The 23,472-nt window shown below is 44.8% G+C and overlaps 1 protein-coding gene and 1 long non-coding RNA gene across 2 annotated transcripts in view; one reads left to right on the forward strand and one right to left on the reverse strand.

The window, feature by feature from the left end:
- SLC6A1 (solute carrier family 6 member 1) overlaps positions 1-23,472 on the reverse strand; it is a 214,176-nt gene that overhangs the window by 165,398 nt on the left and 25,306 nt on the right. The gene's annotated exons all lie outside the window — the stretch shown is intronic.
- Positions 1,294-11,205, forward strand: LOC142249577 (uncharacterized). The gene is made up of 3 exons (XR_012725080.1): positions 1,294-1,473; positions 2,404-2,544; positions 10,733-11,205. It is a non-coding gene; the product is annotated as an uncharacterized LOC142249577 (long non-coding RNA).

Consider the following 23,472-nt stretch of genomic DNA (forward strand, 5'->3'; position numbering starts at 1 on the left):
AAAACCAAGAAACCCACCAGACAGGCCAAAGATATAACAGCATCATGAAAACCAAGGAACACACCTGACAGGTCATGGATAAAACAGCATCATGAAATCAAAGAAACACACCTGACAGGGTAGGGATAAAATCACATCATGAAAACCAAGGAACCCACAAAACAGGTCAGAGATAAATAGAAGAGGAGGAAAGCAGGGTAAGGTTATAAAATATATAGCCGAAGCTCTGAACATCTCACTGAGGAGGAAAGCAGGGTTAGGTTATAAAAAATATAGCCCAAGCTCTGAACATCTCACTGAGGAGGAAAGCAGAGTTAGGTTATAAAAAATATAGCCCAAGCTCTGAACATCTTACCGAGCAAGTTTTTTTTTGTTTTTTTTTTTACGGGTATCAGACAACAACAGACTGAATACAAATGCACTTCACAAATTGTCAGATTTCTGTTTTAAAATATTTAGAAATCCAGGAATCATTTCCTTTACATGTCACATATATTTGTACTTAGTGTTTGTGTCATATAAAATCCTAATAAATACATTTATGTTTGTGGGAGTTTAAAGTGAAAAAATGTGGAGAAGTTCACGGGGTGTGAATACTTTTTCAATGCACTATATTTTTTTCAGCCTGGGATATTTGACTCGTAAAAACAATGGGATTTTGCTGTAATGAATCGTCATGCTCAGCAGAGAAAAGCGCAACCTGACATCAGCAAATGGGCACAACAAGCCGATTAATATGCAGCGCAGAAGCCTCCACTCCAGCAGTTACATTATCTTGTATTGCACATACATTGTTGTCAAGGCAACCAGTATCCTTCAAGCAAGTCTATTATTATGGCTATTACAGGCTTTTGTATTCTCTGGTGCCAAGGCTATCATTCTGAGCTCTTTTAAGTTAACAGTTTTAAACACATTACGGATGCAAGGACTGAGGCATGAAATAAGGGAAATTATGCTGTCCCGGTAGATAAGCAGAGCTGGGTGCATATTCTGACACGGGTAATTAAATGTAATCAGTTAAGTAAGAATTTACTGTATTGCACAACACATGGGACTGATGCCAGGATCCGAGCAGATCCCCGATAGCAGCCACCTTCACTGGAGATTGCTGAGCTCTGGACGTGTTCACTGAGCAGAATGCTAAGGGTTACTTTCGCTGACTACACAACGATGTCAATATCAATATCACAAAACACATTAAAAGAAGCTAAGAGGGCTTTATTTCCTATAAAATAATATTTTCCTGACTGTCATGACTAAAACGGCTTTTTTTTGGAATTAGAGTGTTGAAGGTCTATCCTTACGAGATGTCCTCAATCTCAGGTCGGTGAGGGTCCAGTTTTCCACCTGCAAGATCATAGCTGTTTAAAGAGACCGCCAGCTTGAATGATTCCTGAAGTCTCTTCAATGTATACACCACATCTAGTGAGGCACGCCGCCATCCACCTAAAGAAGCCTCCCATGAAGAGTTGTGTCAGTTAACTACTATAATTGCCTTTTGCTACCTTCTTCAGGAACCAGCACTGCTCTTCTCCTGTTCTCAGTGACGTCTCTGCTCTTCTCCTCTTCTCAGTGATGTCACCACTCTACTCTTCTTCTCAATGATGTCACTGCTCTGCTCTTTTCAGTGATGTTGTCATCGCTCTGATCCTCTTCGCAGTGACGATCTGCTCCTCTTCTCGGTGACATCACCGCTCCTTTTCTCAGTGACATCACTGCTCCTCTCCTTTTCTCAGTGACATTGTCACCGCTCTGCTCCTCTACTCAGTGATGTCACCTCCCTGATCCTCTTCTCAGTGACGTCTCTGCTCTGTTCCTCTTCTCAGTAATGTCACCACTCTACTCTTCTTCCCAATGATGTCACTGCTCTGCTTCTCTTCTCAGTGATGTTGTCATTGCTCTGCTTCTCTTCTCAATGACAATCTGCTCCTCTTCTCAGTGACATCCCCACTCTGCTCCTTTTCTCAGTGACATTGTCGCCAATCTGCTCCTCTTCTCAGTGACCTCACCACTCCGCTCTTTTCTCAGTGACATCCCCACTCTGTTCCTTTTCTCAGTGACATTGTCGCCAATCTGCTCCTCTTCTCAGTGACCTCACCACTCCGCTCTTTTCTCAGTGACATCACCACTCTACAGTCTCTCCAGGTCACACTGTGTTCTGCGTATCATGGAAGTGACTTTTCCAATGTAAGCCTATGGAATTTTAAAACAAGGCTCCATAGGGTTGTAAAAAACACGTCCACCTCACACTTAGAGCACAGAGTAATACAGAGAGTTTGAAGAGCGGTGTCATCACTGAGAAGAGGAGCAGAGTTGCATTGAACACTGGAGAAAATGAAATGCGTCATTTTTAGCGGTGCCTCTTTTACTTTTTCACACTATCTTTGATGTTGTTTTTTATAGATGAATTAAAGAAAGATTCTCTACGCCCTTGTAACGAGCCTTCTTCACATCGATGGATTCCTTTCTTTTGTTGCGATTGGACATTCAGCCCAAACTGAGGCTTTCCTGTGCTTATAGGAAGCAACTCCAGAAGGGTAAAAGGTGCGCTCTCCTGTTTTTCATTTATTTGCTTCCATAATTCCCACCATGGCCTGGATGGACTAGTGACTCACGCCTCCCATTTAGAAAACCAAAAGTCTAATAGATGTCATTTATTCAGAATAGAAAAACTCATCTGAGGCTTAAAAATCTCCTATTGTGAGGTCTTGTCCAATACAGTATTTGGTAAACAAAGGATTGAGGACAAACTAGTTCCTCTTACACTATAGAGCCGTCAGGTCAGATCTAGAGCGATTGAATCAATTTATTACATTTTACATTGACAATTAATTAAATTATTTTAAATCTTTTCTCTTTAGCAATTTCTAGAGTTCAAGCTCAAGTTGGAAAATCAATTTTCCCATTTCCACCAAATGCTTGCAAACTGTAAATTGTGGGCTTTGTCTCCTCACCAATCCCATCCTGCAGTCTATACAATCCCATCCTGCAGTCTATACAATCCCATCCTGCAGTCTACACGATCCCATCCTGCAGTCTATACAATCCCATCCTGCAGTCTATACAATCCCATCCTGCAGTCTACACGATCCCATCCTGCAGTCCACACGATCCCATCCTGCAGTCTACACGATCCCATCCTGCAGTCTATACAATCCCATCCTGCAGTCTATACAATCCCATCCTGCAGTCTATATGATCCCATCCTGCAGTCTATACGATCCCATCCTGCAGTCTATACGATCCCATCCTGCACTCTATACGACCCCATCCTGCAGTCTATACGATCCCATCCTGCAGTCTACACGATCCCATCCTGCAGTCTATACGATCCCATGCTGCAGTCTATATGATCCCATCCTGCAGTCTATACGATCCCATGCTGCAGTCTATATGATCCCATCCTGCAGTCTATACGATCCCATCCTGCAGTCTATACGATCCCATGCTGCAGTCTATACGATCCCATCCTGCAGTCTATACTATCCCATCCTGCAGTCTACACGATCCCATCCTGCAGTCTATACGATCCCATCCTGCAGTCTATACGATCCCATCCTGCAGTCTATACAATGCCATCCTGCAGTCTATACGATCCCATCCTGCAGTCTATATGATCCCATCCTGCAGTCTATACGATCCCATCCTGCAGTCTATACAGTCCCATCCTGCAGTCTATACAATGCCATGCTGCAGTCTATACGATGCCATGCTGCAGTCTATACGATGCCATGCTGCAGTCTATACGATCCCATCCTGCAGTCTATACGATCCCATCCTGCAGTCTATACGATCCCATCCTGCAGTCTATACGATCCCATCCTGCACTCTATACGACCCCATCCTGCAGTCTATACGATCCCATCCTGCAGTCTACACGATCCCATCCTGCAGTCTATACGATCCCATGCTGCAGTCTATATGATCCCATCCTGCAGTCTATACGATCCCATGCTGCAGTCTATATGATCCCATCCTGCAGTCTATACGATCCCATCCTGCAGTCTATACGATCCCATGCTGCAGTCTATACGATCCCATCCTGCAGTCTATACTATCCCATCCTGCAGTCTACACGATCCCATCCTGCAGTCTATACGATCCCATCCTGCAGTCTATACGATCCCATCCTGCAGTCTATACAATGCCATCCTGCAGTCTATACGATCCCATCCTGCAGTCTATATGATCCCATCCTGCAGTCTATACGATCCCATCCTGCAGTCTATACAGTCCCATCCTGCAGTCTATACAATGCCATCCTGCAGTCTATACAATGCCATCCTGCAGTCTATACAATGCCATCCTGCAGTCTATACGATCCCATCCTGCAGTCTATACGATCCCATCCTGCAGTCTATACGATCCCATCTTGCAGTCTATACGATCCCATCCTGCAGTCTATACGATCCCATCCTGCAGTCTATACTATCCCATCCTGCAGTCTATACTATCCCATCCTGCAGTCTATACGACCCCATCCTGCAGTCTATACTATCCCATCCTGCAGTCTATACGATCCCATCCTGCAGTCTATACTATCCCATCCTGCAGTCTATACGATCCCATCCTGCAGTCTATACGATCCCATCCTGCAGTCTATACGATCCCATCCTGCAGTCTATACGATCCCATCCTGCACTCTATACGACCCCATCCTGCAGTCTATACGATCCCATGCTGCAGTCTATATGATCCCATCCTGCAGTCTATACGATCCCATGCTGCAGTCTATATGATCCCATCCTGCAGTCTATACGATCCCATCCTGCAGTCTATACGATCCCATCCTGCAGTCTATACGATCCCATCCTGCAGTCTATACAATGCCATCCTGCAGTCTATACAATGCCATCCTGCAGTCTATACGATCCCATCCTGCAGTCTATACGATCCCATCCTGCAGTCTATACGATCCCATCCTGCAGTCTATACGATCCCATCCTGCAGTCTATACGATCCCATGCTGCAGTCTATACGATCCCATGCTGCAGTCTATACGATCCCATGCTGCAGTCTATACGATCCCATGCTGCAGTCTATACGATCCCATGCTGCAGTCTATACGATGCCATGCTGCAGTCTATACGATGCCATGCTGCAGTCTATACGATGCCATGCTGCAGTCTATACGATCCCATCCTGCAGTCTATACGATCCCATCCTGCAGTCTATACGATCCCATCCTGAAGTCTATACGATCCCATCCTGCAGTCTATACGATCCCATCCTGCAGTCTATACAATCCCATCCTGCAGTCTACACGATCCCATCCTGCAGTCTACACGATCCCATCCTGCAGTCTACACGATCCCATCCTGCAGTCTACACGATCCCATCCTCCAGTCTATACAATCCCATCCTGCAGTCTACACGATCCCATTCTGCAGTCTACACGATCCCATCCTGCAGTCTACACGATCCCATCCTGCAGTCTACACGATCCCATCCTGCAGTCTATACGATCCCATGCTGCAGTCTATACGATCCGATCCTGCAGTCTATACGATCCCATCCTGAAGTCTATACGATCCCATCCTGCAGTCTATACGATCCCATCCTGCAGTCTATACTATCCCATCCTGCAGTCTACACGATCCCATCCTGCAGTCTATACGATCCCATCCTGCAGTCTATACGATCCCATCCTGCAGTCTATACAATGCCATCCTGCAGTCTATACAATCCCATCTTGCAGTCTATACGATCCCATCCTGCAGTCTATACGATCCCATCCTGCAGTCTATACGATCCCATCCTGCAGTCTATACGATCCCATGCTGCAGTCTATACGATCCCATGCTGCAGTCTATACGATCCCATCCTGCAGTCTATACTATCCCATCCTGCAGTCTACACGATCCCATCCTGCAGTCTACACGATCCCATCCTGCAGTCTATACGATCCCATCCTGCAGTCTATACAATGCCATCCTGCAGTCTATACGATCCCATCCTGCAGTCTATATGATCCCATCCTGCAGTCTATACGATCCCATCCTGCAGTCTATACAGTCCCATCCTGCAGTCTATATGATCCCATCCTGCAGTCTATACGATCCCATCCTGCAGTCTATACAGTCCCATCCTGCAGTCTATACAATGCCATCCTGCAGTCTATACAATGCCATCCTGCAGTCTATACAATGCCATCCTGCAGTCTATACGATCCCATCCTGCAGTCTATACGATCCCATCTTGCAGTCTATACGATCCCATCCTGCAGTCTATACTATCCCATCCTGCAGTCTATACTATCCCATCGTGCAGTCTATACTATCCCATCCTGCAGTCTATACTATCCCATCCTGCAGTCTATACGATCCCATCCTGCAGTCTATACGATCCCATCCTGCAGTCTATACGATCCCATCCTGCAGTCTATACGATCCCATGCTGCAGTCTATACGATCCCATCCTGCAGTCTATACGATCCCATCCTGCAGTCTATACGATCCCATCCTGCAGTCTATACGATCCCATCCTGCAGTCTATACGATCCCATCCTGCAGTCTATACGATCCCATGCTGCAGTCTATACGATCCCATCCTGCAGTCTATACTATCCCATCCTGCAGTCTACACGATCCCATCCTGCAGTCTATACGATCCCATCCTGCAGTCTATACGATCCCATCCTGCAGTCTATACGATCCCATCCTGCAGTCTATATGATCCCATCCTGCAGTCTATACAGTCCCATCCTGCAGTCTATACAGTCCCATCCTGCAGTCTATACAATGCTATCCTGCAGTCTATACAATGCTATCCTGCAGTCTATACAATGCCATCCTGCAGTCTATACGATCCCATCCTGCAGTCTATACGATCCCATCTTGCAGTCTATACGATCCCATCCTGCAGTCTATACGATCCCATCCTGCAGTCTATACTATCCCATCCTGCAGTCTATACGATCCCATCCTGCAGTCTATACGATCCCATCCTGCAGGCTATACGATCCCATCCTGCAGTCTATACGATCCCATCCTGCAGTCTATACGATCCCATCCTGCAGTCTATACGATCCCATCCTGCAGTCTATACGATCCCATCCTGCAGTCTATATGATCCCATCCTGCAGTCTATACGATCCCATGCTGCAGTCTATACGATCCCATCCTGCAGTCTATACGATCCCATCCTGCAGTCTATACGATCCCATCCTGCAGTCTATACGATCCCATCCTGCAGTCTATACGATCCCATCCTGCAGTCTATACGATCCCATCCTGCAGTCTACACGATCCCATCCTGCAGTCTATACGATCCCATCCTGCAGTCTATACGATCCCATGCTGCAGTCTATACGATGCCATGCTGCAGTCTATACGATCCCATCCTGCAGTCTATACGATCCCATGCTGCAGTCTATACGATCCCATCCTTCAGTCTATATGATCCCATCCTGCAGTCTACACGATCCCATCCTGCAGTCTATACGATCCCATCCTGCAGTCTATACGATCCCATCCTGCAGTCTATACGATCCCATCCTGCAGTCTATACGATCCCATCCTGCAGTCTATACGATCCCATGCTGCAGTCTATACGATCCCATCCTGCAGTCTATACAATCATTTCATTTTTACAGAATATCGACTTTATGAGAAAAGTAAGTCACGTTTTCATGACATTTTAGTAGACGTTTGGTAATGGCCAGTAGCTTTATTCTTAGGCTATGTGTCCACGAGAGAATGTTGCTGCGGATTTTTCTGCCTCAAAATCCGCAGCTTTCCCCCAGAATCCGCACCTTAGCATAGCTGCGGATTTGACGCGGATTTGACACGGATTTGACGCGGATTTGACGTGGATTTCTTTGCGGATTTTGATGCGGATTTTGTCCATTGTACTCTAATGTGTTTCTGAATAAAGCTTTGACTGTTTTGAAGGCAAAAAAAAGTCTCTTTATGTCATTTCCTGTCCCAACCCTCCTTTCTTCTCCATTATCCATTTTGTTAGCAGTCTCACAGTGTGCTTATACAGAAAAGCTGCGGCCAACACCACTGGGCTCTGCCAACACCACTGGGCTCTTACATAACCCAGTGGTGGTGGCCGCAGCTTATAGCCAAAAAATGTGGTCCCATGTTCCCTTTCACTGTTATTTAAAAAAAAAATGTGCTCCGCTGTATTTTCACTGTCCAGCCCGATGCAAGCAAGCAACTGAGGGCTGTGCTTCTCAGCGGGATAACGCTCAAGCATTCTCTGCCCCTCCCACTGAGAAAAACAGTCCTCAGCTGCCCCTGAAAATGGCGGCTCCGTTGTGAAGCGCCATTCTCAGGTGCTGTACCGAGGCTCATCCAGCTGCCCTGATGCATTTGGCTGGCTGGGTAATACGGGGTTAATGCCAGTTTTCTGCAAACTGGCACTAAGCCCGAGGTTCATAATGTCATGCCTGTGTAGACACAGCCATTATGAACCTCCATTTGGGAAAAAAGAAAACACAACACCTTTATTAAAAATTTTAATTGAAAGAAAAACACACACACATCTCTGATTGCCATCTTTATTACTCCCAAGCCTCAGAGGTTAATCCAGGACAATATCACAGGAAAGCTCTCTGCCGGCTGCTGGGAGCAGCAGAACTCACTGGCCGGGTCAGCTCAGTTCATAGCTGAGCTCGGGTCAGCTGACTTCACAGCATCAGCTGACCCGGGCACAGAAGTCAGCCGGTCCCAGCAGACGGAAGAGAGCTTTGCAGCATCTCGTACACTGACGGCTGCTGGGACCGGCTGACGTCCGTGCCCGGGTCACATGACTGCACATCGTCAGCTGACCCGCCTGCGCTCGCGAATTAAGTCAGCTGACCAGGGCTCTGATATCAGACGTTCCCAGCTGCCGATAAAGAGCTGTGCAGCATTTAATAATACATTGACGGCTGCTGTCACCGGCTGACTTCAGTGCCCGGGTCAGCCGTGTGCACATCGGAGCCCGGCTCGGAGTTGTCATGGATTATCGTCGGGGATTCAGGGAGTAATAAAGATGGCAATCAGGGATGTGTGTGTGTGTTTTTCTTTCAAAAAATTTTTTTAAAAAAAGTGTTTTCTTTTCTTTATTACCAAACGGAGGTTCATAATGGCCGTGTCTACACAGGCATGACATTATGAACCTCGGGCTTAGTGCCAGTTTGCAGAAAACTGGCATTAACCCCGTAATATATTACCCAGCCAGCCAATGCATCAGGGCAGCTGGATGAGCCTTGGTACAGCACCTGTGAATGGCGCTTCACAACGGAGCCGCCATTTTCAGGGGCAGCTGAGGACTGTTTTTCTCAGCGGGAGGGGCAGAGAATGCTTCAGCCTTATCCCGCTGAGAAGCACAGCCCTCAGTTGCTCGCTTGCATCGGGCTGGACAGTGAATATACAGCGGAGCACATTTTTTTTTTTTTTTTAAAAAGAATTGTGAAAAAAGACCTGGGATCCTGTTTTGCCAGCTAAAAGCAAGCAGCCTGTAACTAGCTGCTTTTAGCTGGCAATCCAGAGTCCGGACACAACACGACTACACTGCCACTACTCTACACTACAAAATGGTGAAACTTCCTCTTCCTGAACTATCCTACATCACTTCCTGCGGATTTGTTTGCGAAATCCGCACCAAATCCGCAGGAAAAAGAGCCTGTGGGAACAGACCTGCGGATTTCTTGCGGATTTTACACCTTGCATTGGCTTGCATGGGAAAAATCCGCAACAAAATCCGCAACAATAATTGACATGCTGCAGATTTTTCCGGATCAAAATCCGCGGCAAATCCGCCGCGGAAAAATCCGCAGCATGGGCACAGCATTTCCAAAATGCCATTGAAATGGCTTGGAAGTGCCGCTGCTGCAGATTTTCGGCAAATCCGCGGTAAATCCGCGGTAAATCCGCGGCAAAATCCGCGGTAAATCCGCAGCGTGGGCACATAGCCTAAATCTAGACCATTTATAAAATCTGGAAGCTAGATTGAGCAGATTATTTTTATTGATTGTGCCCAATATGTTATGGAAAGAGCGACTGAATCTTTTTTCACAAATCACCAAATACAAATTCGCTGCCGATTCTCCGCTGCCAGGAAATATTTTCGTGCTGTTCGGGTATTGAGCTTTTAATTTTCCTTTGGAAAGTGGCACGATGCCATACATTGTGTTGTGGCCCTAAATGGTACTGTACCTCACACTCATTCATTGTATACCATTCATGACCGCTACGCAATGCTCGGACTGGTGTCCCTTCTGCTGTGTTATCCCCCCTTTATTCAGTTGATTGAGCCCCCACCAATCTGATGACCTGATATTGATGACCTTTTCTATAGATGTGTCATATTTTAGTACTTTGAAGCTCCAATCCCTGTAAATGATACAAATCTGTCTTCCTCCGGCCACCACTAGGGGGAGCTTCCCGTACACATTTATTACACAGGTGATAGGTAATTAATTCCTAACCAGCTTTAGTTTCCGAAACCTGAATTTATTTTATAATGGGGATTTGGATCTCAGTGTCTGATAAATAGAGCTTCATTCACACTATAGATTATTCTGAAAATTTAATTAGCGTAGAATTGTGGATCCAATCACATTAAAGAAAAACTAATTGTGTCCAATGTTAAAGGATCACTTTAAAAATGAGATGAGATTAAGTCGGCTTATGAAATGGGTCTGGAGCTTGTAGACTCATCTGAGGAAGACGCTTCTCAACACAAAACAATACTTAAAGACGTTAATGAATTTCTTCTATTTCATCGTTTCCTATTTTAGGGTCGTTGTCTGGAATCTCATTATTTCACTCCATTCAAACGCCATGGAGGACAAATAAGAGGCGTCCGAACCCCGACCTCATCTGCATGGAGATGAATCCAGACATGAGCGGCCGCACCGATAATGCCCAGGATCAGAGTCACTCCATAAGTGACTCTGAATCAGCCGTACAGGACTGATAAGTGCACCGGCCTCATTATAGAAGACGCTGATTTTCCCCGGTCTGGTGAATCATCCGCGCTCTTCCATGCTCTAGTAAAGGAATTATGATAATCAGCCTTGAAATGCACATGATATTCATCAGCTCCGCGCACGTCCTTATCGTGCAGTTAGGTTCTTATTAAACCATGAATGTAACAAGGTATAAAGGACAACAGTCTATAAATCATCATTATGGACACATCCTTGAATTTAATTGTGCTGCCGAGAATCTCATATACTGTGTATTATAAAGACTGTGGAATAAATCGTGAATGGACAAGTCCTGGAGTCATTCATGGGGTCGTCTAATACAAATACTCATTCTCCTTATTCGCCCCCATAAATAAAACAAAGCCTTTACTCACCTCCGGTGCCGACGCGGTTCTAGTGATGTCAGTACTCGCGTTCTCAGGGCTCATGTGACGCTGTTATAAATCGCGACCCCCAAGACCAATCATCACCGGCTTCTCTCTTCCCGCCTTTGGACAGAGGAGTAATTCACAGGTTGTGATCACTGCGGCTGCCACTCACTTCCTGTTCATTGCTTAACCATTCAAAGGCAGGAAGAGAGAAGCCACTGCTGATTGGTTGCAGGACTCGCGTGTCATAACAATGTCACATGATCCACATTGCTGGAACTGCGCCGGCACTGGAAGGGATTATAGGCTTTTTTATTTTTATGGAGCCGAACACGGGGAATGAGAAAGGGTTGTCTAAGTAGTGGATGATCACTTTAGCAGTCCCACAGCATGATCCCATCACTGACCATTGAAGAACACTTCCATATGGACGATGGATACATTTCACAACGAGTCCATTGCTAGGTTCTGAGACGCCTTAATCTACGTGAAAATTGCTTGATAACATTTGCTAAAAGCCTGATATATAAACCTCTGAAGTCCATTCACATGTGTAAGATTCCACAGAGATGTTGCAATGTCCATAAGTGTTTGGAGGTAATCACGGGCGCTGCAGGTACCAGGAGCCAAGATGCATAAAAATATCAACATTTTTTGGGCACAACGCGTTTCCAGGACATCAGTCCACTTCATCAGGTGCTAACAAAATATTCATACAAGGATCTTTTTATACATTTGACATTTCATCATTAATTTCACATAATTAGACAATTGATAGCAACAAGTGATCAATTACTCAATCCCACAACACAGAAATAAAACACCAAGGAAGATGATTCTCTACAATTTACCTACAGATAAAAATGAGATAAAAATAAAATAAATATCACCAAATTTACAAACATAGTAGAAAAATGTTTTTCCTTATGTTCTAATATTAATAGAAGTTTAATAAAAATCATTAATAATATAGTACAAGCTATACCCTTATTCTACATATATTATCAAGGAGAATTTATGCAGATTTTTTAAAAACATTTACACTACAAACAATTTTTCTTATATTACAATTTACAATAAAATCCCATTTTGATGGATTTATCTATATCAAATTAGCCCTACATAATAATATTAATGTATCAATGGATGAATTGTATATATAGAATTCATTGTTTTTCTTTTTGCATTTTTTATTTTATATTAGGATAAACATTTTTGTACTATGTTTGTAAATTTGGTGATATTTTTTTAATTTTTTTCTCCTTGCTAATATATGTAGAATAAGGATATAGCTTGTACTATATTATTAATGATTAGTAATGATTTTTATTAAACTTCTATTAATATTAGAACATAAGGAAAACATTTTTGTACTATGTTTGTAAATTTGGTGATATTTATTTTATTTTTATCTCATTTTTATCTGTAGGTAAATTGTAGAGAATCGGCTTTCTTGATGTTTTATTTCTGTGTTGTGGGATTGAGTAATTGATCACTTGTTGCTATCAATTGTCTAATTATGTGGAATTAATGATGTAATGTCAAACGTTTAAAAAGATCCTTGTATGAATATTTTGTTAGCACCTGATGAAGAGGACTGATGTCCTGGAAACGTGTTGTGCCCAATAAATGTTGATATTTTTCTGCATCTTGGCTCCTGGTACCTGCAGCGCCCGTGATAACCTCCATACACTTACGGACTTCACTATTCCTCTGCACTTGTGCTGCGGGAGGGGTTGGAGCTGCCGCAGGTTCCCAGGTAGAGGTAATCATCATCACCGTGTGGACATCACAAGCCCCAGCTCAGACAGCTATCCAGCAGCCAGCATCAGACGGTGACCGCTCCCCTTATTGAATTTATGCTTTTACCGAGGTTGTGCAAGGGTGCCCAACCCCCTGAGGTGAGTGCGGTGTCTGCTTGTCTGACCGCTGAGAGTCTTGCGATTTTACACAGGAGCGCTCCTGTCTCTCTTTATGTTTGCACAGAGATGTTGCAATGGTTTTTGAGTTAAAAATGATGAGCAAATCTTTGGAAATCGAATTTGCCGACTTGAAGAAATTTTTCCAAAAATGTGATGCACGGCAATTTGCAAGTTCCCCAAATGCTCTGAGGTCTCCAAGATTGTATCCAACCATATTAAAGTTCCTTAACTAAGGGGTACTTTGCATGCTGCGACATCGCTAGCCGATTGTAGTGATGTCGAGCGCGATAGTCCCCACCCCGTCGCAGCTGCGATCTCTTGTGATAGTTGCCGTAGCGACACGCACTTACCTGCCCTGGGACGTTGCTCTGGCCGGCGAACCGCCTCCTTCCTAAGGGGGTAGGTTGTGCGGCGTCACAGCGACATCACATGGCAGGCGGCCAATAGAAGCGGAGGGGCGGAGATGAGCTGGACGTCACATCCCGCCCACCTCCTTCCTTCCGCATTGCAGGCGGGACGCAGGTAAGGAGATGTTCCTCGGTCCTGAGGCTTCATACACAGTGATGTGCGCTGCTTCAGGAATGAGGAACAACATCGTACCTGTCGCTGCAGCGAAATTATGGAAATGACCGACACTACACAGATCACCGATTTACGACGCTTTTGCGATTGTTTATCGGCGCATCTAGGCTTTACACGTTGCGACATCGTTACTGGCGCCGGATGTGCGTCACTTTCGATTTGACCCCGACGACATTGCAGTAGCGATGTCGCAACATGCAAAGTACCCCTAAAACACAGCCTTAGTAATGTCAATGTAGCAATGATGCTGTAGGTAAATGGATGACAACCTCTCCTTATGTCTGTGCCGTCCCACACTCTGCTGAAATCCTCCATTATTTTTTCACAGTTTATGGCCGTCTCTGCATATCTGTATATAGAAGCTGTATGTTGTGACCTCCTCTCCCTATCCAAATAAGTCCCAAAATAGCTGTTGCATTCCCTGCCTTTGCTTTTACACAGTCTGATAGTAATTGGCTGTGTTTTACCACATGCTAGCTGCAAGGCATTATGGGGAAGCCGCTTGGCATTGCCCGAGATCATGCAAGTATTCTCCAGCTCATGCAGTCGTCTGTGTAAAATGGCGGCCATTTAAGTGTTTCATGCCAAGCCAATCACAGATTGTTCAATTTTGACAAAATCAGCCAAGTCTTAACAATTTGGCATAAATTAAATTTGCATAAAATCCATTTTCTTATCTTAGGCAAAATCCATGGCAAATGTGCTGACACTCTGCCTGCCGTGTAGGAGACCCCCAGCAGCTTACATTGAAGCTCAGGGGCCCCAACATAAATCTATTGCATGTTTTTAATAGTAATGGTCTTGTCATATGGGTCAAAGAGACTTTTTGGGCCCCGTAGGCTCCAGGGCCTCGGTGCAATGGCAACACCTGCACTTTTTATAGTTATGCCTCGGGTGACTCCTTCATTTGCAGCAAAAAAAGATAAAAAGGATTCATTTTGGTGCCAAGATCCTTGAAGTGACACATAGGATGATGAAGAGGATAATGTAGTATGGATTTGATACACGCCGGCAGCAAATCAATGTCAGAAATCCACGGCTCTGCACCGGGTTCCCATAACACTGTGCATTTGAGCCTGATGTGTGAATGAAGCCTTCAAGCACGCGGCTGAACTATGGCTCTGATTTGCATCGAGGCATAATCGGGCATAAAGTCTTTACTGTACTTCAATATACATTCGATTGTATATAAAAGCTTACAATGTATCCTTATGTGCTGAGATATTCCACCCTGACCGCGCCTGTGTGGCCGGACATGGAGGATGTTATCAAGAGGAGCTGTACGAGCGTCATACATCGGCTACTATCTTAAAATGGTCTTAAGGCCCCCATAACCATTGGACTAAAGCCGAATCTGATGATATCGATGAGTTCGGCCAATAGTCATATGAGGGTGTGGGACAACTAATCGTCGGGTGAGATGTTGATCGGGTATGCCGATTTAAGACTGCCAATCGCTTTGGTTTCCAGTAGATAAGCCATTGGTGGACGTCCGGTGACGGCTTTCTCATAGACAACACCGGGGCGCTCGACTGTACGAGTACTCCTGTGTAAGGAAGTCCAAGTTGAGATAGCTTGTGATCGAACACTTGGCCAAAGCTTTGTTTGTGTGACAGCCATCTGATCCGTATGGAGGGCTTTATCCTTAAATGTAAAAACAACCCACAAAGCGCTGTCATCCAGTGAAGATGTACCCAATGTCAGAATTTTATCAGAATCAGACCAAGTTTATTCCTCCGCAGATCTGTGTCCACATCTCAAGCTTTCCGGTACGGCATCCAATGTTCTGCCCAAATTTACAAATCCTTCAAAAAAACTGTCCTTCATAATTATGTACCCCACTAAGTGTGGCGCCCTGGACTAGCCAGGTCGTCACAGGTACTACAACACGACACACCCACCCCGAGACAGGCACATCAGTCAGACACAAAATCCTTGTTGCTTCCCTCCAGGGGCTGATGTCCACACCAGGTGGGGTGGAGCCAGACGGTTGGCCCCACCCACTGAGGAGTTCACAGTCCTGGAGGCGGGGAGAAGGAAGTCAGTTCAGTTCAGTTAGGGAAGTTCAAGTGTGAGGAGTGAAGTAGCAGTGGAGGAGCAAACTGACCGTGTCCGGGTACATGGCCCGGGCACTTAGAGCAAGGTTGGCAGACGGTGGTGGCCGTCTGCAGGAGAGGCAGATCAACGCGGAACCGTAGGACCGGGAACGGGCGGTGGCCCGCCGGTACCGAACCGGGGAGCGAAGTGAAGCCAGCACAAACCGGCAGGGCCTGCGGACCCCGACCAGGCTTGGAGTCGCCGTTAATAAGGTCAAATCCGTCAGTGACCGGAACCCCAGGGGTTCCCTAGCAGCCAAGACCCGATTGAAGGCAACCGTCCAACCAACAAAAGGAAATACAGCTACCGCCACAGCTAGAGTTCCAAGGGCCAGAGCCTGTGGGCAAAAGGGCTCCTCCAGCACATACACACGCTGGGGAGCGGGTTACCGGTGGGAAGCCATCGGAACCGAACATCCACAAAAGGTGCAGGGAAAGGCAGCCACCACTAACCGTCCGGGAGAAGTCACAGCAGCCGGCTGCGGGACCCGTCCATCCAGCCGTTTGGTTTACCAGAGACTTTGCGTACATTTCTGGCTGAGTGAGTACACCCGTGCCTTCCGGCACCGCGCTGCGCAGTCCCCGCGACCCTGCACCTTGCCAGCCCTGCCTCCCCGTCACCTCACCGGGCCCCGGGAACACCAACCCCTACCCATGGAGGGGGGAAACAACATCCCAGCTGCTCCCTACCATCACTCCCGGGATCCCCGTCAATAGCAGCGGTGGTGCCCAACCTCACCACAACCCGTGGGTGGCGTCACGGTCCAAATCCCCAAACCAAACTACCCCCTTTCACTCACGGGCGAGAAGTGCCGCTCGAGTCCCCGGATCCGGCCCACCGCTCGAGCCACCGAGCAGCAGCAGTAGCAGCGCCGGAACCGAGCGTGGTGAGCGCAGCGCCCCGCCGCCCGCAACATAAGCACCTAAGCAGCGGCGTCCTTGAAAACTACAGGAACTTTTTTTTGTGTGACAAGTTGTAGATGTTATTTTAGAATTTATTATGGGGAACACAGGTGTTTATTAATATACTATACATTTTTAAGATTTTTTTTTATTTTTGCAGCATGTAGAAAATCTGAAATCCTATTTTTCATAATTTATTGTATTTTGGGGATACATCATTTGTGTATGTTTTTACTGTAAAACAAATTTTGTATCTTGCAGTATTTTTCTTTTGCTTTGTTATTTTATTATTTATTACCCCAAATGTTTGTTCCTATAGAGAAGCTATTGACTTATGAATTCAAAACATGATGATTCTTATCATGTACATATTTGCCAATTATAGAGTGGATTAACCCCTTACCATATTATCACTAAGGGTATGTGCCCACGATCAGGACTCCCTCCATCCTGGACACGGTGGGTCCTGACCTGCGGGGCCGTGAGTCTCCTTCGCAGGAGAACGCAGTGGGTCCTGACCTGCGGGGCTGTGAGTCTACTCCGCAGGAGAACGCAGCAGGTCCTGACTTGCGGGGCTGTGAGTCTCCTCCGCAGGAGAACGCAGCTTGTCCTGACCTGCGGGGCTGCAAGTCTCCTCCGCAGGAGAACGCAGCGGGTCCTGACCTGCGGGGCTGTGAGTCTACTCCGCAGGAGAACGCAGCAGGTCCTGACTTGCGGGGCTGTGAGTCTCCTCCGCAGGAGAACGCAGCTTGTCCTGACCTGCGGGGCTGCAAGTCTCCTCCGCAGGAGAACGCAGCGGGTCCTGACCTGCGGGGCTGTGAGTCTCCTCCGCAGGAGAACGCAGCTTGTCCTGACCTGCGGGGCTGCAAGTCTCCTCCGCAGGAGAACGCAGCGGGTCCTGACCTGCGGGGCTGTGAGTCTCCTCCGCAGGAGAACGCAGCGGGTCCTGACCTGCGGGGCTGTGAGTCTCCTCCGCAGGAGAACGCAGCGGGTCCTGACCTGCGGGGCTGTGAGTCTCCTCCGCAGGAGAACGCAGCGGGTCCTGACCTGCGGGGCTGTGAGTCTCCTCCGCAGGAGAATGCAGATGCTTGTACCCGCGCTGCGATCTCTCGCATCTTTTCTCCCTACGGACGCATGCGAATCCGCAGCAAACAATTGACATGCTGCGGTCTGGAAAGACGCAACGCAGGTCAGTGTTTGCTGCAGAAAAAAGAAGCATAGTGGGCACGGGATTTCTAGAAATCCATCCATTGTGCTTGTAAGGTACAACGCAGCATTTTGGACACAGCTGAAGCATGCTACAACCAAAACACTGCTAACACTGATCATGGGCATGAACCCTTACATTAATATCGTAGGAAAAGGTTACATCTACCATCACAAAAGGAAGCAAGTAGGTATTTAGGTATCTGCAAGTATAGATGACTTCTGTCCTCCAGGGACTTTCAGCCTTGGATGCTATCAATTAGGTTAATGGTTGTCTGAGGACAGTTTTGCAGTGCTGAATGTGTGTGCAAATGCAAATCATCAAGATCCTCTGAAAGCGGCTCCATTTGTAATTCCCGACCAATGATGTCCAAGATGTGCTCAATAGGAGGCGATGCAGCCTTGGCTATACATTTAGACCACACAGGCTGCTCACAGTACCATGAGCAACACTTGATCTGACATTGTCATTTTCAAAAATGGCTCCTGATAACTGGGACACTGTAGAGAAATGGCTGCACCACTGGTTCCAAAGCCGAAACAATGTAACACTGAGCTGTGTAAGTACCTGGAATGAAGGCTTGAGAGTTTCTGGCTTCTGTGTCTATAGTAGCATAGGTTTGACATTCCCTGCGTATTTTGATAATTTGCCCAATTGCATTCAGTGCCAGAACCTTCTTCAGACGACCATTAATCCTCTCATTGATAGCAGAGAAGGCTGGAGGTGCCGGGATTCTGTGTGTCTTCCTCACACTTGTTACTAATAAGATTGAGAAGGATTAAAATGTTGTTTCCATTTTTTCATCATTTTCATATCAGTAACTCGTCCGTCCATCCTGTGGTTTCCTTCATTCTATGACTTTTATTCCTTGGTGTTGAAATTTTAGTATTGATAATTCTACCTTGATACTTTTAGATCTATTAATAAAGTGCATAGATTAATGTACCAAATTTAATAAAATATGTGCCTTGTTTTCGGGTACAACTTTTTTTGGTGGAGTTCTTATTTGCTGTCCTGGTGGCTTGAGGAGGACACATTATCATGGCTGGTGTGAGCTCTGGTAAACTGTCTGCCTCTCTTACTTCCAGACAACTCCTATGGAGGGTTACATGTCCCCTTCATCTACTTTACTTAATACTTGTTACATATTATTGATGGTTTTATGTCACTTTTATGTCTACAACTGCAAATTAGTCAAAACTTCCCAAGCAGTTGCACCATTTGTATTGTACGTCCATTTGTTCAGGTCGTACCATTGCTATTAAGTATTTGTTCAGAAAATAATGCTCACTGAACCTTCTCTTCCCCAAACTATGACCTCTGCTCCCAACATTAGCAGATAACACAAGCCCCGCAGAGCTGCCAGTAACAGGTGACACAATGGTAGATGACTCGTTAACGATGTGGACAATACTCTTAGATATATTCCGGAATTGTGAGCTTATAACAGAATTTCCCACAGATAGTAACCTCAATGATCATCTGTAATCTGTGGGAGAATGTGGCACAAGTATTCAATATTCCTGCAGCACCAAATGGGAAATTGTGCATTTCCAACTGATAGTCCGTCCATCTAATGTATGGAGGGGGTTGGTCCTCCACAGCAAGAAACAGCCTTTTATAGCAAAAATACTGTAATAAGGGCTTGGAAAGAGCAAAAGTCCTAAGAAGATAAAGAGGATCTGTTTATTAAAACCTTGTCATCATAATTTGGAAATAAACCCAGAACTTGCAATCTAACACTCCACATGACCCATATGCCACTGACCCCCTCATTTGGAAACAGGTAATTAAAGAGAATTCTACACAGGTGAGGCCAATCTCAGCTTGAATGCACAAGAATGCGGAGAAAGACAGATTTTCTACCGGTAGAGATAAGAGTCTCAGCTAAAATGAAAACGTAACCCCTTTATCCACCTTATAGAAATTAGGAAGTGAGGTTTTATGAACTGTATCGATATAATGGATAAGAAAGTCATATTTTTGGAAATGTAATAAAAGGGCGAATACAAAGCATGGTTTTGCGATGCGGGACGATGGCTCGGGTTCCGCCAAATGGATATCGGCCAGACAGACAGATGACAATATCTATGCCATGTCTCGTATGAATAGATAAAATTGTGATAGGAAAGATGACTAATATCTGCGGCCTGGGTCCACCAGGGCCCAAGGTATCATAAAAGTTGGAAATCTCATAATTTTCCAAGACACATCCTATAGTTCTCGGAAGTCTATCCCTGTTATGGGTCACCAGAGGGGAGGTATGTGGAGGTAACTTGTGTTAATAAAAAACAATGCCAATTATGATCCTTGTTCAATGCCAGGAAGGTACACTGCCATGTAGGAGTGGCCCACGTTCCATTGAAGTCCTTTCCTCTATAAATCTGAAGCCATTTCTGTGACCGTGGTTTAGTAATATTTTTTTTATTATTCCCTATTATTCTATGTAATTGTATATGCTGTATTGTTTTTTTCCCTTTTGTAACATCTTTTGTATATTTTTATAAACACTGCCTATATTTCGTATTAAATATATAAAATGTAATAGCTTTCTTCCTCTTGCTCTATATATCGCTTCCCCAAAATGATACACTACCTGTAACAAGTGTCTAAATGGCCTGTATAAATGACTGGTGGGGGCAGCTAGTTTTTCTAGGGTTATTGTGGAGCTTGGCAGTGACTGTACTGATGTAAATATATATTCCATGTGTTAGAATCGGTTAAATATATACAATAAGCTCCCTATGAGCTGCGCAATAATTGGGCTAGTAGTGGAAACAGCGGTGGCCTCATCCATTAATCATTGGGTAATTGCTCTGACGATTGGGGGCAGTAGAGGGCTGCTTGTCACATACTGGTGGCAGCAGTGGGATTTCAGTGTGATCTCCAGGGCTGTTTCAGTCTGTCTCCCTGACAAGAGGAGACCATGACCCTTACTACATGAAGCAGCACTGTGGTATTGCTGCACATAGCACAAGCAACTAGGCGATCGCAGGTTCAATCTCCCCAGGGAGAACTAACAATAGACTGAAAAGTAAAAAAAAATATTTATAAAAATAGGAAAAAAAAAAAAATATATATATATATCTATTTATAAAAGTGAAGATCACCACCTCACCATTAAAAATAAAGAAATAACAATAATAGAAGCTTTTTATATACAGTTCCAAGGCTTTAACTAGCTATTAGGATGGAAAAATAAAAAAATTACAAACAGCAAAAAACCATTGTGCAAAAATGGAAAATAGGCATGTCGGGAAGGGGTTAAAAAGAAAGCAGCATGCCTATGTCTGTATAGGGCTATGCTTGCTCTATGTGCCTCAGGTTTTTCTTATTTGCAGGGTTTTAGGTCCTATTAAATATTATAATGCACCGAGTGTAATGATAGAGCGGATGGTGTAATGATTGTATCAGTTCTGCTCCCGGTTGGGAGGGAGGCGTCGCGCCTCTCTCCTATCACACAATCCCTAATAACGGCGCAGCCTTCCTTCTCAATACAGTTATCGCCGCCTCTTGTCATCTTTCATACACAACATGACAAATGATTCTGCTCCGCGCACCGACAAAGCCGAATCATTCTGTTTCCATACAGTTATCAATCAGATAATAAGACTGTAATAAAGCCACATAATACAGACACTCAATCCCTTTTACTTTAGTTTTTTTCTTTCGTAAAACGTAGTTTTTGCTTTCTCTAGTAAATTCCACTTTGCCGATGACAATTTATTACTGTCTCTAATTTTAAAATAGGGGAAAAGTAGAAAAGAACAATAGATGTCATATGTCAACACATGCCCATATGGCAACAAGGAGAAAGTGTGAAACAAACCTGAATATGCATTATACCTTAGATTCCTCAAAGTCCCCCCTTTTAATTTGATGCTTTACACCCCCTCTGCGTTCACTCATGTAGCTTCATCAGGTAGTCATGAGGAATCGCTTTGCAATGGTCTTTAAGGCATTCTCAAAAGTGTTACGTACTGGTTGGTTGCTTTGCTTAACCCATTCATGACTGGCCGATTCTGCCCTTTCCGTTTGTTTTTTTTGCGCCACCCTTCTTCCGAGAGCCGTTTTTATTGTTACGTCAATATAGGCATGTGACGGCTCGTTTTTTTTTTGCAGAAGAGTTGTACTTTTAAGTGAAACCATGGGTTTTACCATATAGTGTACTGAAAAATGGCAAAAAAATTCCAAGTGCAGAAAAATATCAAAAAAAGTGATTGTTTTTGAGATATTTTTTTCACTATATGGTAACACTAATGTATGTGTGATGCCTCAGGTCAGTGCAAGTTCGTAGACACCAAACATGGATAGGTTTACTTTTATCTAAGAGGGAAAAAAAATCAGAAGTTTGTACAAAAAAGTGGCGTAGGTTTTGAGCTATTTTTCACGACCTGTAGCATTCTCATTTTTCGGGATATGGGGCTCAGTGATGACTTATTTTTTGCATCTCAAGCTATCGTTTTTAACAGTACCATTTTTTCACAGATGTTACGTTTTGATCGCTTATTATTGCATTTTGCGCAAAATTTGTGGTGACCAAAAAACGTAATTTTGGCGATTGGAATTTTTTTGCCACTACGCCGTTTACCGATCAGATTAATTGATTTTATATTTTGATAGATCGGGCATTTCTGAACGCGGCGATACCAAATGTGTGTATATTTTTTATTTTTCTAACCCTTTAATTTTCAATGGGGCGAATGGGGGTGATTTGAACTTTTAGGTTTTTTTTATTTTCTTTTTAATTTTTCAAAACCTTTTTTTTTTTTTACTTGCTTTTATTTTACCAGTCCCCCTATGGGACTAGAAGAATCAACAATCTGATCGCTCTTCCATATCTGCTGATCACAGCTACACAGCTGTGAACACCAGGTATGCTCATCTATGTCACACAGCTCTCGGCCGTGTGAGCAAAAAGTGAGTCATGGGAACTACAGAAGTCATCACATGACCCTGTGCTACCATGACAACAATCGGATCCACATGACAACGTTACGTGACTTCTGGTGTCGGGAGGTCAGTAAACACAACACCGCGACCGCTATTATAATGCCAATGTGACAGTTTCACAGTGGCATTTAAGGGGTTAACAGGTATGGGCGGATCTGCTCGTACCTGGTAGGTACACATGTCAGTTGTATAAATCAGCTGACATGTTCGTGGATCCCGCCGGCTGCACGAATTGTTAAATCTACAAATTATCTCACCCCATACTATCTACAGTTAGGTCCAGAAATATTTGGACAGTGACACAAGTTTTGTTATTTTAGCTGTTTACAAAAACATGTTCAGAAATACAATTCTATATATAATATGGGCTGAAAGTGCACACTCCCAGCTGCAATATGAGAGTTTTCACATCCAAATCGGAGAAAGGGTTTAGGAATCATAGCTCTGTAATGCATAGCCTCCTCTTTTTCAAGGGACCAAAAGTAATTGGACAAGGGACTCTAAGGGCTGCAATTAA

Source organism: Anomaloglossus baeobatrachus, chromosome 8, assembly GCF_048569485.1.
Source record: "Anomaloglossus baeobatrachus isolate aAnoBae1 chromosome 8, aAnoBae1.hap1, whole genome shotgun sequence".
Classification (NCBI taxonomy): domain Eukaryota; kingdom Metazoa; phylum Chordata; class Amphibia; order Anura; family Aromobatidae; genus Anomaloglossus; species Anomaloglossus baeobatrachus.